This window comes from Cupressus sempervirens, chromosome 3 (assembly GCF_028749045.1).
Source record: "Cupressus sempervirens isolate cs-2001-9-10 chromosome 3, ASM2874904v1, whole genome shotgun sequence".
In the NCBI taxonomy this organism is placed as follows: Eukaryota; Viridiplantae; Streptophyta; class Pinopsida; order Cupressales; family Cupressaceae; genus Cupressus; species Cupressus sempervirens.
This window is the reverse complement of record NC_143120.1, coordinates 53878007-53896345: the sequence shown is the minus strand read 5'-3', so window position 1 is coordinate 53896345 and position 18339 is coordinate 53878007. Positions and strand designations below refer to the sequence as shown.

The 18339-nt window shown below is 32.0% G+C and overlaps 1 pseudogene; it reads right to left on the bottom strand.

The window, feature by feature from the left end:
* The window catches only part of LOC149564745 (MADS-box transcription factor 14-like), a 222146-nt pseudogene that overhangs the window by 49934 nt on the left and 153873 nt on the right, over positions 1 to 18339 (bottom strand).

The following is an 18339-nucleotide window of genomic DNA, read 5'->3' as shown; positions in this document are numbered from 1 at the left end:
TTGTTACAAATAGGAAATGCTTAGAGGAGGGTGGGTGATTCAGTATTTCACAAACTTTTGCCAAAAATCGAATATCTTTAAAAATTTTATAACTTACATATGAAATTAAACTAAATATGTTGAATAGTAAACACAACCATAAAGTAATAATACTCATAACATCATATTTTGTTAACTAGAGAAATCCTAGCCAACAAAAAACCCCGGTGGGGATGGTACCCACAAAATGATCCACTAATGAAAACTATCTTGTGAAAGATATTGACCCTATTAGTCCTATCTATTACATTCATATAGTGTCTGGGTTGTTAAAATCCTGAACCCTGTTAGGAGTTTTTATTACAAATATACAAAGTATGCAAGATAAATCTACTGCCCATACATGCAATATACAATGTAATTCAGTATACAAAGAGTAGATACAAAAACCACTAAATAATATGTTGATATCTTCAATATCTCATATTTGTCTTTGTTTTTTTTCACAAAACTTTATCACAATTTGCACTGCTCTAATCATACATTAGAATTCGCATCAAAACATAACATTATTCATAATTTAGAGTTCTCACAACTTCATATTCCAAATCTTTTTCTTTATACCTTATTTTATTAACTGTTGGCCTTCATCAGTTTATATGCTTTACAAAACACAAAATTAATTATTGCTAACTTAGGGTTAACATGTAGAATGTTGTCTCTAATTAGTTAAGTAATTATTTTCATAAACAAAATAATTTCTTAATACAAAATATCCAATTACATATCGTTTATCATGTTCTATGACTAAATATTGTCACTCTAAAACCAAAATATATTTGTATGTATTGAGCATATTGTCATGCGCTTATGCACACATCATCCTTACATACTTTACTTCCTCCAGGTAAGTGCACACATGTCAAATCAAAAATGCATCTACGAACTATGCTGACCAATAAGGTTCTTGTGCTGACAGATAAATCAAAACTACATCTCCAAAATTTGTTGAATTAATCTTCACTATATGTTGCCATAAATGACAACATCAGATTTGTAAAAGTTCATCCTCAATTGTGACTATCAGGTCAAGCTCATGTGGAAAAAAATACCTACTATTTTCTAGGGAGTTTATAAAGAGAGAAACAATAGGACCTTTAGAGAGATGAAGGAGAAAAAGCAGTAAGCAAGCAATACAATTGTCAAGACTGCTGAAGGAGAATCTGTAAATTAGTAAATGTAAGTTATTGCAAAGCCCTCTACCAATATTTGGGCAAAGGATTGCTATACAATGGAATATGTAAGAGGCAATTAATAAATTTGATAAAACTAAAAAACATAAGAGAAGGAATACTAAATTGAAGCCTCTGGCATTTCTTAAGGTAATGCTTAATTTTAATTGAGCTTCTAGGAATGTGGGAGTGGTTGGGGAAGGTATTATCAAGGACTTTGTTAGTAGATAGCTCATTGCTTATGTGGGTAACCTTGCTAAAACCTATAAAAATGTGGTTAAAGCTATGGGTCTTTTTTGGGGACTGAAGCTGGTTGTCATCTTAGGATGAAAGAAAATCAACATTGAAGGTGATTCTATGCTGGTTATGGAGGTGGTTAAAGTAAATGATGACCTACGGTGGTCAATATTAAGAATTATAGTGACATTTGGCACCTTCTAACAAAATTGGAAAGTTATGACCTACAACACCTGTACTGAGAAGGAAATGTTCAAGTAGATGCAATGGCAAGCCTAAGGTTACAACTCAAGGATTAGGGTGCTAGAGGCAAATGGATGCCATCTCAGTCGATATTCTAACTCTTATTGAGAAGCAACAAAATTTTATACAAAGTGATTGATGTATATAAGTTTGAAATAAAATGTTTTTATTAGTTCTTGTGAGTGTTGAATTTATTAGGGTCGTACATGAGTTCAAATTTCATTTCAAATAATAAAAGTGGTGAAGTTTATTAGTTTTATACTAAACTTGGAGACCGGAATTGGTATGATAGTGTAATCATGATACATAGTGGTTGTATGCCGGAAAAGATTTTTTTGGAGATCTTGTTAGTCTATTAAATAGTGAGTATTTATTATTTAGTTATGAATCCTTCAAATGACTCTTGAAAGTACAATCCCCAAAGCCTTACATGGAAATTAGGGAAAGATAAGCACAGAAGTACACACGTGTTCATCTATTGTTGAAGGGATGAACTTTTCAAATGCATCCCACATAATAATTATTGTTGCTTGGCTTCTAAATTACTTGCAAAGAAACTAAGTCTATTTTATTTCTAATGCATTTAAGAGTGAGTCGAGGTATTTTCAAAATTAGCAATCCGAAGGTTTCAGAGAACTCATAGAACTTGGAAATGGAAGGGATATAGTTCGTATTAGGTATTCCAGAATTTAGGATTATGTCAGGAAACCATATATGTGGATTAGTCTAAATGATGGTGACCTTGTTCCATCATGTATGGAAGCTATGGCGGACTATGATGATAATATTATAGCTCAATTTGTGAATTCCTAGGTTGAAAGGAAGGTCACTATTTATAGCATTTCCTTTGATATGAATGAGGAATCATCACCATAGATATTGGTCTCTCAAGGGATGGGAAAAAATGGAAGAAGGTCAAAAGGGTTAAAGATGAGGCCAACATAAATAGATTGTTCAAGAAGATTGAGTGTCCACTAGGGTTCAATGGGGTTTCAATAGAGAAAGTCTCTCATCCACATGCAATGAGCTATGCTTCATTCTAATGAAGTATTTGACTTTAGAGGCTAGGTTTGGGGTCTATTATTTTTTCCATTTCCCTTTGTTGAATCACTTCAAGCACCATGATGAAATTTCAATTCTTTTATTCCTTTTGAATGATCTTGAAGCCTCTTTAGTACATGTTAGGGATAGGAAAAAAAGTGGTAAAAGCTATACCATCCATCACTAGGGTTTAATTTTGTGGCTTTATAATTTCCATCTTGTGCTAGTTCCACTCCATTCTTTCATTAGTAATCAAGATCCATTGTTTCAACCTAATAATGGTGGTGGTTGTTCTATGGCTCCCACCCCTAAGCCTTCCCCTTCGTTCACACCGTTGGGAAACCCCTAAAAGAATGGAACCCATAAAAAGCCAAAAGTTGAAAAAGGAGGAAACTGAACTGGCTAGTTAAGAGGAACAAAATGAGGGGGGTAGAAGAAGGTCTCGGTGACTTGCTAAAAGTAGGTTCACAATAAATAAAAAATCTTGTAGGAACTGGGATATTAATGGGGAAACAAAAACAGAAGCCAATAAGAAAGAAGAGAAAAATGTGAAGAGGAAAGTGGGAAAGGGGGAAGATTTGGAGGAGACAAGGACTAAGAAGACTAGCTCAGTGTCATAGGAAATTAAAACCAAGAAAAGGAAGAAGAAGAAGGTGAACCAAGACACAATCCATGTGTCAGCTAGTTTCACCATGAATGCAATGAATTTTACTTCTAGAGTGGTCCGTTCTCTGGGAAATCATAAAGAAGATTCTATTGATCTCAGATTGGTTTTGACAAGTGAGTGTCAACACACTTAAATCATTTACTCAGTTCATGCCAAACTAGTAATACATGTTAAGCACAACATGTAAACATTAGACCATGCCGAGTTGCAATGAGTGTCAAGTCACTCATGTGCCAAGTCACTCAAGTTCCAAGTAGATAGACTATGTCAAGTGATTCAGGAGTCAAGTAAGTAGTGGATGCCGAATAATGCAAGTGTCAAGCCACAATATACAGAACAGTGCATACTGAGCATCAGTGACTTCATATGTCGAGTGACACAATTTTGACATATTTGTTTGTAATGACACAAACAACTATGTAAACCATTTGTGAGCTGACTTAAGGATAGATTATGATCTTTTGGAGATAAGGAAAAATCTATATTTGGATTCCCTATGGAATTACATGAAGCTAATTAGAAAATGGAAAGGTTTAAGCAACAAAATGGATGAATGTTAGTGATAGATTCATACCTAACCCTAAGCCACCAGAGTCTTCATAAGAAGGACAAAGCCCTAAACTCTTTATAGTGTATGATCGAATTGGAACAGTGAACAAGACTATTTGCATAGCATTCAAGGTGACTTATAAGTAAGAGTAAATTGGAGAATCAGTTAGTGAAGAATAGAGGATAGAGAAGGATACAACATTGATATATCAAATCATGAAGGATCAATTAGAGATTGTGTCAATATGATTTTTTATCAAGCAAGCAAGTGCCAACCACAGGATCTGTGCTGAGACATTATAACATGTGATTTTAGTTAAATCTCTTAACAGAGTAGTCCTAATAGGCTGTATAAAGTCCTTTAACAGGGTGCTTACTTAATTATAATTTGAAGTGCTCTAACCAGGCACACTTCTAACAAGTGTTGAAATCCTCTAACAAGGTGGGACTTAATAGTATTTGTAAGCCTTTAATAGGGCAGATCATGATTCATAGTCAAATCACTGTAACCTTAATTAGATACACTTTATTGATGCAATAGTGAAGATTTGTGGGTGTCATCCCCACTCCAGTTTTACCTTCTCACTTGGAGGGTTTTTGGGTAATCATATCTAGTGTTATGTGTGTGATTGATTACATATTTACATGATATAGATGCATATACTTTACATGTTATTTCAATATATTAATGCATGTGATGTATGAATGTGAAAGTTTTATGGGTCCATATTTAAACTCTTGAACACCCCCCCCCCCCCCCTTGGAAGTTTACTCTCTTCCCTCTTGTAATTCCAATAGATTAATCGATGAAAACAACTTCCCTTATGCATTCGGATAAAAATAAAAAGAAGATGGTTTCTACTAAAACCATGTTGTTGTAGGTTAAGACTACAGAGTCTAGGAAAGGAAATTGTGTTGGTTCCCAGGAGTTGCCCAATGATGTTAAGGAAATCAAGCAACAGATTGTAACCCTCAAGGAATAATTTGAGGCTTTCGATGAGAGTTTTATGAATCTCTCCAAGTTCTCCCTTAAGGTCACCCATGTTGTTGCAGTTATGCTTCAGCTCCTCTAGTAGGAGAATGAGGAGAGCAACATTGGTGTGGAGGATTGTGCTAAGCTTTATGGCTTCTTGGTGGATGCCTAAGCTAAAGTCAAGTTGGTCAAGAAAGAAAAGGAGAAGGCCACTTTCTAGGCCTAGTGTGTGTTTAGTTTTTTCTGATGAGACTTTGCTACTAGTTATGTCCAGCCTTTACTTTGTTATTAGGTAGTTAGACCTTATGGAGTGTTTAATTTTATGGTTGATACTCAATAGGTGTTATGCTTCTACTTGTTCACCTAGATTAGTTTTTATAGTTTGGAAAAACTTAATACAGTTTAGTAGACACATTTTTAGTCATTTTTTGATAAATGCTATCCACTGATAATTTTGTGTTTTATCTCTAGTGGATATGAGAATATGTATGTTCGCATTACTAGTTGGGACACTATTTTTTGATGTTTTAGGTAGGGTAGGATGCTGATAGTATTTTTTTGTTAATGTATTGTCAGTGGTTTAACAATGGTTATGTATTGAACACCAACCCCCTTGTTTTGGGTGCTATTAATATCAAAAACAAATAAATTGAATTCTAGTTGGTGTATTAGAACTCATTTTAATAACTCGATGCAAACAATTCAAAAAGTATAACAACAATACTTAGCCTACAAGAAGTAATAATAATCATTTTGTTGTATTATATACCAATTATTAGGTGTGATGTAAAATGACATAAAATTTTAATATTTTTAAGAGAACATCTTCTAAAATGATATCAACAATTAAGTAGTTTTGTATTCAGATTTACGTTAGAAAAAGGGGGTTTTCCCATTCTTTTTTTGTGGTGCAACGCTTGAACACTTGAATATTATAATAAAGTAAATATAATTTTGAGTTGAGAAAAGTTAAGACTTGAGCCTATTATATATTTTTTTAAAAAGGTTTGATCATATATATTTGTACTGTAAAATACAACATATTTTGGATAATATATTTTAGATAGAATAAGACATTTCTTTATATATGTGATAAAAACTTAAAATTTATATTAAAATAAAAAAACATACTATAATATATTATCCAAATGAAAGTTATACTTTACCTTCATTTTTAAAGATTGAATATACTCTATTGACAATTTTTCCTGCAATGTTCAAATAACATGCTATGATTAGCATTAACCATGCTATAACATCATTTCATTTTTTCGGAGAAAATTATTAAAGATGTGTTATAATTCAAGTTTACACAACTTATAAAATATTAAACTAAATTTAAAATGTTTTTAATATTGCCTTTCTTGACCATATCCTTCTAGCACCGAAGCTGATTTGCTTCTCGAGGCATTATAGCTCTCTAAAATTTAGGAATTCTAAATCTTCGCCAATCATATGTTTGTACCATTCGAATAATATTTCATATTAGTTAACCAATAAAAATATTATAGTTTAAAATCTATAACATGAACCTAACATCTTCAATAGAAAGTGAATTAAAAATTCTTACCTATCACTTTTTTCTAAATGTGTAATTCATTTTTGCATGTTCTCCAATTCCAAACGTAATGTCTATTGACATTTAACCAATCAATGATCAATAACATGATATGAATTCTACAAAATAGATAAGATATGTATGTGTGAGATCTAAATTCTACAAAATAGATAAGATATATATGTCCCTGAGATGTGAAGTATATATTAAAAAAGAAAATTGATATGTACAATTATTAATTATTATTATTTTTTGAATCATTTAATTTAAGTATCTATCATATGGAATGTTCATTCTTAAATTAATTTGTTTCTAAAAGATGGATTCTTTGAGGAATCCTCCTCTGCACAATGTCACTTTTATTAGAATATTTTCTAGATGTCAAGACATCCTGAGGATTTTCAAAGGGCTCCCACAAGTCACCTACACACAAGCATCTCTTATAACACTCAATAAGTACACGAGTGACCTGTATTTGAGGTAAGTTACAATAGTTTAATTAGGTAAAATAGAAAAGATTATAATAACTATTATATAGTAAATAAAATTAATAAATAAATATGAAAATTTTAGAAATATTGAGTTAATCAAAAAATAGTTACTAGTATTTTATTCAAATTCTTATTTTTAGTTATTTTTTATTTTTCTAGATAAAAAGATGGAGAACACCTAATACAATATATTATTTTGTTAGTTTAAATAATTAATTATTCTTACTCTTTACTTAAGTTTACTTAGGATAATGCATTTTTATATTAGTTGTCATGTAGACACTTCGGAATATGCATAGAAATGAGTTGTCTTGTTGACAACACAGGAGTTACCAACTTATTTGAGCACATGGTGTCTACAACATATCTTTATGAGATACACCTATGTCAACTTATCCTCTCATCATCACACAGACTCTTGTGCTCAATGGAGGATAATCCACTCTTGGTGGACATGTGCTTAATTATGATGTTTATCTCTTTGCTGACTCCTAGTCATTCTAGTTGCTTTTATATACAAGACACCTCTATGATGTATTCATCCAAATATCTCATATCCAATCATCTGATATCTAATCATCATTTGATCATATCTTGTCTCTCTTGTGCTATCTCTTGAGCTTATAGATCCTAGCATTTCATTCTTGCCTTAGGCAAATTCTTACATGATATCAGAGCTATACCAAATTCTTACATATTTGATATAAAAATTCAGAATACTAATAGTAATTACAACCCAAGACAAATAATTTTACTTTAAAATTTATTATAAATAACGTTATATATATATATATATATATATATATATATATATATATATATATATATATATATATATATATATATATATATATATATATATATATATATATATATATATATATATATATATATATATATTTGTGAGGTCATATTTTTAAGAAATCATTTTATATCAAAATGTAATTGAAAGAAATTGTAGATATTAATTTTAGATATTTAATTTTAACAATTCATCCTTACATCACATTCGTATATTTTGGATTTGATTGATAATACCAAAAAAATGTGTTTGAGCTAGGCAAGCATAAAACTAATAGACCACATTTCTTTCAATTATTTGAAAGCATTGTAATAAACTACATGAATTTTTTTTAACTCTAGTTTGATATAGGTAAGGACATAATTAATATGGACTGAAAGTAACTTATCAAACCACATGAAAGTAATTTATGAAAGCACTTGAAAGCAGTATATTAATGGAAAATATCCAATACTTCAACAAGATGCACAAAATTCATGAGATTTGAAGTTTCAATATAAGCATTAGATTGACTAGGGCATAGCACTTTCCATCACAATAAGTACTTGGCTATCATACCAATTCGACTATTGATTTGATGAAAATGTGAGTCAAATTGATGAAGGTGGAATATTTAGATTAATGAGAGAATATGTTGAATTAATGAGAAAACATTAAGTTGTAATTAACATGAATCTTCAAATCTAAACTCATGATCAACTCTCACACTATTCCACAAATGACCAAATGACTACTTTTTAAAATGTGTTTAGACACTTCTCTTATTATTATCTTAGATTAAGTAAAACTTATTGTTAATAATTCAACATAGTTCATAGTCATCAAATTGCAAGTTGTACTCAGAGAAAGCATCTTGTTCTAGAAGAGAAGACTAAACTTTATTCAAACAAGTCTTCTAATCACAGTTAATATTTTATTTTACTTTCATAGAGATAGGGATCCTAAAGATATTAAGATACTTTATTGCATGTGCATCTCCTTTTATGTTGGATTATGTGTAACAAGTAACTACTAGTAGTTATTTTCTTAAATACCAACTTAATGTATTCAACTATACTTCATATTTAATAGAATAAGCAAGAGTCCCAAGGATGACATAACTATGTTTCTGAAAAGCCATAAAAGAATTTATTTTCTTAAATACCAACTTACCGTATTCAACTATACTTCATATTTAATAGAATAAGCAAGAATCCCAAGTATGACATAACTATGTTGCTGAAAAGTTGTAGAATGAGACTGAGTCGACAAAACTATGGTGTTGAAACATCGTAGAATGAGATTGACTCAACAAATAAAATATGGAAATAAAAGCCAACCTATTATGCTTGTGCTTGATTTTTCTCTGTTAAATGAAATAAATATTACATAATTATTGTATTAGTTGTATGGAATAAACTGTAATAGTATATTGCCTATGACAATTACAATAATAAATTCTAATTTAAAATAAAAAAGAGTTGATAAAATTGTGAAAATTGCATTCATAATGAAGGTTTGTAAGACTTTAGACTGTACATGGGGTGTTTCCCCTCAACGCTCTACCATTGGATCCTCTACTCTTTTACCTTTGCAAGGCTGTCTAACCCTTGATTGGATTGCAGGCACCTCCTTTTAACCTCGCACCTCTATCCACCACTATTATATTTAATGCAACCATTGTCATGTTTATTAATTTCAATATAATTACAATTGACAATGTTTAATCTTAACAATTATCATCACAATTTTGATGTTTACAAATTTAAGCTTAATATGATACAACAAATTTTAATTTTCAATTCTCATTCTTAGTCCAATACACTATTTTAGCTAATATTTAAAGTTGTGTGTGTGTGTGTGTGTGTGTGTGTATTTAAGTCACTTGTTTGTCACCTCTCTCTTGTTCCCCACCTTTAATTTTTCACCTATGAAAATGGGGTTTTAGTACTTTAATCCTTTAAACTAATACCCTAATTTCCCTATAAAAAATAATATTGTTTACAATTATGAACTAGAAAAAGGCAGGGGTTCCATAAGGGGAACTTAAGTTATATTTTTGAGGAAGAGGGTGTTTTGGGGCTAGAAATTGCTCAAGTAGCTTACGAATGTTTTATGTTTCTTGTCAAAATATTTTAGTTTAAAAAGAATTGTTATAAAATTTTATAAAAGGAATTTGATTTTTTAATTTATTTTTTATGCACAAAATAGAGAAGAGAACAATTATTGTTTTCATGAGACCATCACCTCCCTTAAAATTTGGAGTTTAATTTTTAATTCATTGTATGGAAACCAAAAAACCAAGCTCTAGTTTACTACGCTTAAAATCTCTTTCACTTTGTAATAGGTTAAGGAATGAATTATAGAATTTATGCAAAATTCGTTCGCACGAGGTTGCCTTAAAACATCATTAATGCTCCAATAGTCAATTTGTGCATATTATGTTAAGAATTACAAAACTAGTTGTTGATCTAGGCAAAATCTGACAGCTATAATTCAAATTTAACAGTGTCACTTTTTACTTAGTGGGACATGTATCGAGTTCTCATATTATTGGTTTGGTTAAAATCCTAATATTTTCATTTTGCGAGAACATGACATCCCTTCATCCTTTTACATCTAATGATTAGGAAGTATCCTTGTTTTATTAACATTCATTTGAAGAAATGGGTTCAATGAACATCTCATTCCATCGTATTTTCACATTGGTTAAAAGCCTTGCATCTCCATTTTGCTAGAAAGCAAGCACCGTAGATCCTCTAGTACTTGATGGTTAAGATCTTTGCCTGTTGTTGTATTAAAAGACTGGACCACAAGGACATGTGGCAAGTCCTTGCATTCTCACATTGGTTAAACTTCAAACATCTTTATTTTGTAAGGATGCAAGAACCATTGATCTTTGCTTGATCTAATGACTGGGAGAAGTTATTAACCTATGTTATACACAGTGCTCAGAGTGAATCACAACATACCATCTGGTACCTTACGCTGAAATCATGCCTTTTGCAACTCATAACACAAGTTGGTTCCATACATTCCACGTGTTGAGTTCTCATATTCTTGCTTTAGTTAAAAACCTTGCACTTTGAATTTGTGATGATATAACCATCATGGATCATCAACTGAATCTATGATAGAGGAAAGTGCTTGTTCTTTAGGCTATTGAATGCAATATAGGCCCACAGGGATACGTATCAGCCTCCAAGATATCCCTTTTGTTCAAAAACTTGCATCTTCATTTTGCAACACATGAGGATCATTGATCTTCATTCTGATCTACAGTTAAGAAAATCATATACACTTCATCTTTTGGAGAGTCACATGGACAAATGGAAAGTCCTCACTTTCTCGCTTTGGTTAAATTGTGAACACCTTCATTCTGCTAGAATGCGATACTCATTAATCTTCACAAGATTAGAGGGCTATTGTTAAATTGCTAAATTTTGTATTCCTCAGGTCCCTAAGGATAGGTGTCATTGTCTCACTTTCTTGCATTGGTTAAAAGCCTTGCACTTTATTTTAGGAGAATGTGACATACGTGGATTTTTAGGGAGATCAACAGTTACAAAAGCAACTCATCATGAGGATTAAGAACACACAATTTATGGAACATGGGCTAACCACAACAAAACCATGGTTTGAGCAGAGATGTGACTTAAGGCAATAACCTTATTACATGAAAGATTTAAAAATTTAATAAAGAAAAAACACTAATAAAGAAATATTAAAGTAGTACTAAGGATTTTTCAAGGTATTTCATGCTTAGACAAGGGTTTAATTCAAACTTCCTGCCTTGATTCAAAAGATATAACCATTAGAAACATTTGAGGATATTGAAAAAATAATAAATAATAGGGCATAGAAGTTAGGGCTAACAAGGTCAAATGCAGTTAAGGATGCATTCTACATTGTATCCTAATGACATGGATAAGTGCACATACAAAGAGTCGAAGACATGCAAAAGATATTCTTGATTTATAGCAGACAGTAAGAGGAATAAGCACTTGATAAGTAGTTTCTAATGATTGATTTGTATCTCTTAACTAGGATAGAATCATGATAAGCGTAATTAGACATTGACAGTAGATAGCCTACTCATGACATCAGTGAGTGTAAGATTTGAGGTCGCACGTGCAAAAATTTGTAAAGAATATGAGCAAACAATGTTTTTTAATTATAAAATAATTGTATTATCTTAATGTGTTCCTATTATAACTAATTGGAAAAGCCTCAAGCCTGGCTCAAGGAATTATTTTGAGGACATGATTGTTACTTTATTTTAACACATGATAAAATTAAGTTCTGAAAATTCAAATATTATTTGCTGAAAACACTTTCATTTGATATTTGAATGAATATAAATGTCCTTGTATCATTCATTTCATGAATATAAATTTGATATTTTACACATAATGATGAAATACTAAAGGCAAAGTATCTCATATAAATTGAGAATACAATTGCTATCTTTCATACGTACTAAGAACAAGAGAAATAAAATATATGAGAGAAAGTAAGAGATAATCAATCATTTCCTTTCAGACTTTGACTGGTTAGATGTTCTCTACCATTGCATTGACGTCCATGGTTCAATTTTTTGATCCGGTAAGCTCCAGGTTCCTCGTTTCCCTCCAAGAGAAAAAGATGGAGTTAGATCTTTATGATCTAAGCAATGACTAGTTATCTATAACCACATACTCGCACATATCATATTCTTCTTATTTTTGAATACACAAAAAAAATAGCAATGTGCATTCTAAGTATTCAAATACAAATCACAGAAGGATAATTTGTGAGTGTCACGAGCCCATGCTCAAACTTCATAAAAAATAATTTCAAATACCATAAAATTGAAAAGAGTGAGTTACTAGAAAATAAAGCACTGTGACAGGGGACAAGCAGAGATAAGAATAGTACAATAGATCAGTCAAAAAACATGGAAGTATTATCTGGAATACTAAAGCATAAACAGTAAAAGCAAGCAATGACATGATAACTCAGCCAATACACCAGTAAAAAATAGAAAGGAAGATAGTTTCGAGAAATTTAGAAGCAGACACTTCATGCCTTGTAACTTGAATGATTTAAAACAATCTATTTTTATTAGTTAACACTGTTGACTCTAATATTTCTTCTGATATAAAATTGATCCAGGATCCCCAGGAATAGGGAAAAATTCAATGTTGATCTCACTTCTTTCCACCTTGGGCCATAAGAAGTTTAGAGTACTGGTCTATGCACCCACTAATGTAGCAGTATCAAAAATGGCAATTAAATTAATCAAAATAGTTACAAGCCCATCAGGAAAGTGCTCTGATAAAGATAATTTATTACAGTAGTATTGGTGGATGCATATTTTCCATGCAGAGGTTGAAAACTAATAGCAAATGCTATTATTCCATATTCTAGCAGAAATATATAACAAGAAATATGAGATGCCCATAATTTTTTAAGCCAAGAATTCCAGTTACAGTTGTAGCAGCAGAGAGTTTCATGACACAAAGCTTTTGGAACATTTCAAACATGAAAAAGTATGGGAAAGAATGTTATAAGAAGTGATAAAACTTCCAAACAACTAGTCAAAGCAAAACCCTATCTATCAAGTTGGTTTAGAACAATGCTACAACTTGAAATAAGATGAAAACAACAAATTTTTTGTATGCAAGAAATCATGCTTCCAGCACAAATGATATTAACTTTCAAATACTGATATCTACTCAAACCCAACTAAATACCTGCAGCATATAATCAAATCTGGAGCTATTTCAACAGAGAGAAGGAAAAAATGTGCCCCAAAATAAGGTCTAAGAAAAACTCTACAGAATAACGTGCTCCCAGCACTAGTTCTTAAAAATGGAGACAACTTTGTTAAGAGAAAAATTGTGCTTCAAGCACTAACGTGAAAACGCATTTTTGTCATAACGTTTCCAAATATACCATTGAATGTTACAGAGGCAGCAACAAAACGTTTATTAAAAGTGGAAAAACATTACCTCCAGTAGTAGGAAACCATGGTGATTCCAAAATAACAACAGAGAGAAGAAAAATCATGCTTCCAGCACTCAGTAAAAAACTCAAGGTCTTCATGCAAACAATAGATAAAAGACAAGATTGGCGTCTCCAAGATCATAACAAATTTAACACAATACGGTTACAACAAATCTGAATGGTGGCTTAAATCAAATTATTAGCTGGTTGTAAACAAACAATGTTACCTCTCAACTAAATGACTTCCAGTCATATCAGCTTTAGCAAGGAGGAAAATTTTTCCATTCATGGTAGCTGCAGATAAAGTTCAAAGTATCTTCAAAACCCTTCCCACAATTTTCTCTCAAGTTCTCAGCTCTCTGAAATGAAGGTGATGAAAAATAAAAGAAGATTAGGGTAGTAAAACATTTTTTGCCTTTCTCCTTTTGTATAAAATGTGAAGTCTGCTGGCTTAGAAGAGGTGGTTTTTTTTTTTTTTAAAAGAAAGAAAAAATAATATAATGTTTTATGCCATGAGGGTGAAAGAGTTAAGTGTTAGCATTTTAACACTTAGGTTTTTTGTAAATATTTTCATTTTGAATAGGATTATTGTTGGAAATGAGAATGGAGTAACTGAGAGGGGGAGGGGGTGAATCAGTTACCACAAAAACATTTCATAGTCCCTTAGATGTCTAAAAGCTTGATCTTAGTTACAAATTACTGAAACTTGACAATGCAGCAAATAATAATAATTTTTAAGAACTGATAACCAAAAACAATTCAGCAATCATGAACACTAGAGACACCAGATTTAATGTGGAAACCCAATATGGGAAAAACCACCAATGTAACTAGTTACTATTTTTCACTCTTCTGAAGTGAGCCCTATTAGGAGCCAACCCTATTAAAGGTTACAAAACACACTATTAGGTGTGACCCTGTTAGAGGATTTAATCACCCTATTAGGAGTGGCCTTGCTAGAGGTCTTTAGAACAATTCAACTGAACTGTCACCTTGTTAGAGGATTTATAGAATGGTTGTTAAACAAACTCTATTAAGAGATTTTGAGTTCACTGTTATAATGGTTAGAAAGCAACAATGAAGTGATCTGATACAATATGCAACTTATCTTTGCCGATTAAAGATCTCTATTATTCTTGACCGAATTCTTGCTGATCAAATACATCTTTTCAGCTCCTTCAATGCATCTGATCCTTCATCATACTTTTCTCAACATTCGCCTTTTCATTTCACACTATAATACACCTTCATAACTTTTCACACTTCTTTTTTTTTATTTACAACTTGAGTGACCATATATACCTTTCACATTATCTTAGTCGGCTCGAATCACTGACCAATAATCAAACAAATACAATAGTCGGCTAGAAATAATTAAAATTACAAACTAACAAATCCTTTTACTGGCTGACCCTGCTCAGTTAATACTATTTAGAAAATAATTCCTGTGTTAACTGACTGAGCTCGGTTAATACAGTGAACTCTGTGACAACCCTTCAATCACCGAGAGAACTCGGTAAGTACTAAGTTTCCATAGATGACCGAGTGAGCTCGGTGGAAACTGTCTTTTCCAAATTCCTTTGTTGACTGAGTGATCTCGGTTAACACTATCTGCCTCATTTTCTTTGATAGTCGAGTGAGCTCGGTTAACACTTGTCTGCCTTATTTTCTTTGATGATCGAGTAAGCTCGGTTAATACTAACTGCTTCATTTTCTTCGATGACCAAGTGATCTCGGTTGACACTATCTACCTCATTTTCTTTGATGACTGAGTAAGCTCGGTTAATACTGACTACTTTATTTTCTTCAATGACCGAGTGAGCTCGATTGACACTATCTGCCTCATTTTCTTTGATGATCGAGTGAGCTCGGTTGATACCGACTGCTTCATTTTCTTCGATGATCGAGTGAGCTTGGTTAGCTGAGACTAATAACTGATATGACATTTGTGTGACATTAAGGACAACATTATCCAACAATTATTTATTGGTATTTTATAAACCATTTTATAATCTTTTTTAATTAAATGCAAATGTATAAAAAATTTCAAAGTCATATATCTTTTTCAAATCTTGAACTTAGGGATTTCAAATCAGTTATGACATGTGTTTGGAGGAGAAAAAGGAGGATAAATAGTAGTTGAAGACTTGGTATTTTGAATTATTGAGGAGAGATTGTAGGGTTTTATTTCTAGGTCAAATTTAGACTTTGACCAAGCTTTTAAGAGGTCTTTTATGACCAGTTAGAGCAGTTTGGGGGATTTTGACATGATTCATGGGTCTCATTATGACTTAGTGCAGTTGTTACAAACTAAGTCATCTTCTTGATAAGTCTTGACTCCCTTTTTGTAGCCTATTTTTATGAATTTGACCCAGGTTGGGATTGTATTTAGGAAAATTTTTGAATTCATTTATGAGGTTCTGATGATGCAGAGGGAGGCTCTTGTGACAATTTTTATGTCCTTGGCAGTTTTCATGCAAAATTTTGTAACTCTTTTGGAGACTATAAAATACTGGCAGCATTTTGGAGCAGGTTTCTATCAGATTCAAGCCTTCTTTCTTCCTGTGTTTTTGTGTCAAGTGCATGATTGATGAGAGATATATGTGAGTTAATAATTCCTTATTTTCTTTTGTCTCATCTATTACCTTGTTGCAGGAGTGTATGTTATATGCAGGTTATAATTTGTGTCAAAGTTAAATTTGGTTTTCATGTGAAGAATTTATCTTCCTTGCTAATTTGTTTAAGGACCTTATTATGAAATATTAATGCATATCTATACAGAATAGAAGTGTTTCATCTCTAGTTATAGAATTCATATAGTCTTCTTAAGAAAGCCATTATTTTCTCAGTTTTCCTGTCACATTTGGTGTATCACCTGGTTGTTTAGTTTAAGTTACAAATTATAAGTTCATTTCCAGAAATTCTAACTCTTTTTCCAATAAGTTTAAAGTAGTTTCATATATTAACCAGAGATTATCCAATAGGAATCGGCCTAGAATGCGGAGGTTTCATTTTGGGGTACACATGTTTCACATACAGAAATGACTCCCATGTTAGGCAGGGTTGTTAAACTAGTATAGTTTAATAGGGTGCAAGAGCTTTAGCCTTAAAAATGATATAAAGGAAGGTTATGTTCCTTTTGATGAAGTGTGCAATTGATGAGAGAAAGACTGAAGTGTAAACTGTGCAAGTGATATGAGATGTTAAATGCATGTAAGCAATTCAAGGGATTATTTGGATGTAAAGTTGGTGATCTGGTATTAAGATTAGAAGATGTTTAGTCCAGCCAAGAGGACAAACAAGGTGCTGAAATTATTTCATTTCTATTATTATACAAGGAATAATATAGAGACTAGTTGGATAGTGAGTTTGGTGGTCTTTCCCCTAAAGTTGTTTGGACAGTGGGTTCATCTGCCTTCTACAACTCCTAACAGGTTGGAATCTCCTAGCAGGGATTCAATGTCTCCTAATAGGGATTGATATGTATTGAATGTATTTCACTAGCTCTTAACAAAGTACATCCTCTTACAGTAAACTCTTATACTAGTGCATCACTTTGTGGGTACCATCCTCACAGAAGTTTTCCCTCTAATCAAAGGTTTCCCTAATTAACATATATGGTGTTATTGTGTATGTATATCTTCTTATGATTGCTGATTATATTGTTCACATGGTTAAGATTTAATAAAGTTGATAAGTGTTTTAAAATTAGAAATCTAATTGAAAAGTTCATTGTTGAAGATCAAAGAGGGAGATTGTTGCAAAGAAGTAAGATTGTTGTTTTCAATCATTGTTTTGTCATTGATGTCAAACTTACTACTTGTAGGAATGACATTTGTTTATAAGATCCAAGCACTATCACTTAATTGATTGATGAGGAGGATTTGATCAACAAGATATAACAAGAAAACCTAAGGGGAAGGTTGAGTTATGATGTTGTAATGAAGTGCAAGGATTAGTTAAGACAATGGTTAAATGATTTATTGATAACATACTCAAAGATACAGAAGTTGGTCACATTTAGAAACATTGGAGGAAGAAGTTGTAACAAGGTCAAGACTACAAAGCTTAAACTAAGGTCATTATTGGGTGCCAAGCAAGTTAGTTAGAGCTGAGAAAATTCTCAGTTGTAGCCGAGTAACAGGATATTCTAGTGTGTGCTGAGTGATCTTCAGGTGCTAAGTGAAGTTCAAGTGCTGAGCATTAGAAAATATTGGTGCCAAGTGATTTTCAGGTGACAAGCATAAAAAAAAAAACACAATTGATGCAGAGTAATATAGTATGTGCCAAGCACCGATATTTCAATAATGCCGAGTTGCTGCATTATTTCAAATGATGAGGATTTGCCAAATCTGAGCCAACAAAGTGGTTATCTTGAATTTTGTGAATGAGTTAGAAGACAAGGATGATGAGTTGGTGGCACAAACTCCTATATAAAGCATTTTTCAGTGAATTCAAGAGGATTATTCAAGAAGTTGCTAGAGGAAATAGAATATGGGTTAGATGCAATGAATCCTACCTAATTTGTACGAATTAAAATTAAAAAATTGAAGAATTGAGCGGGAAAAGAACTCCAAGACTTCTACTTAAGGAGTCATAG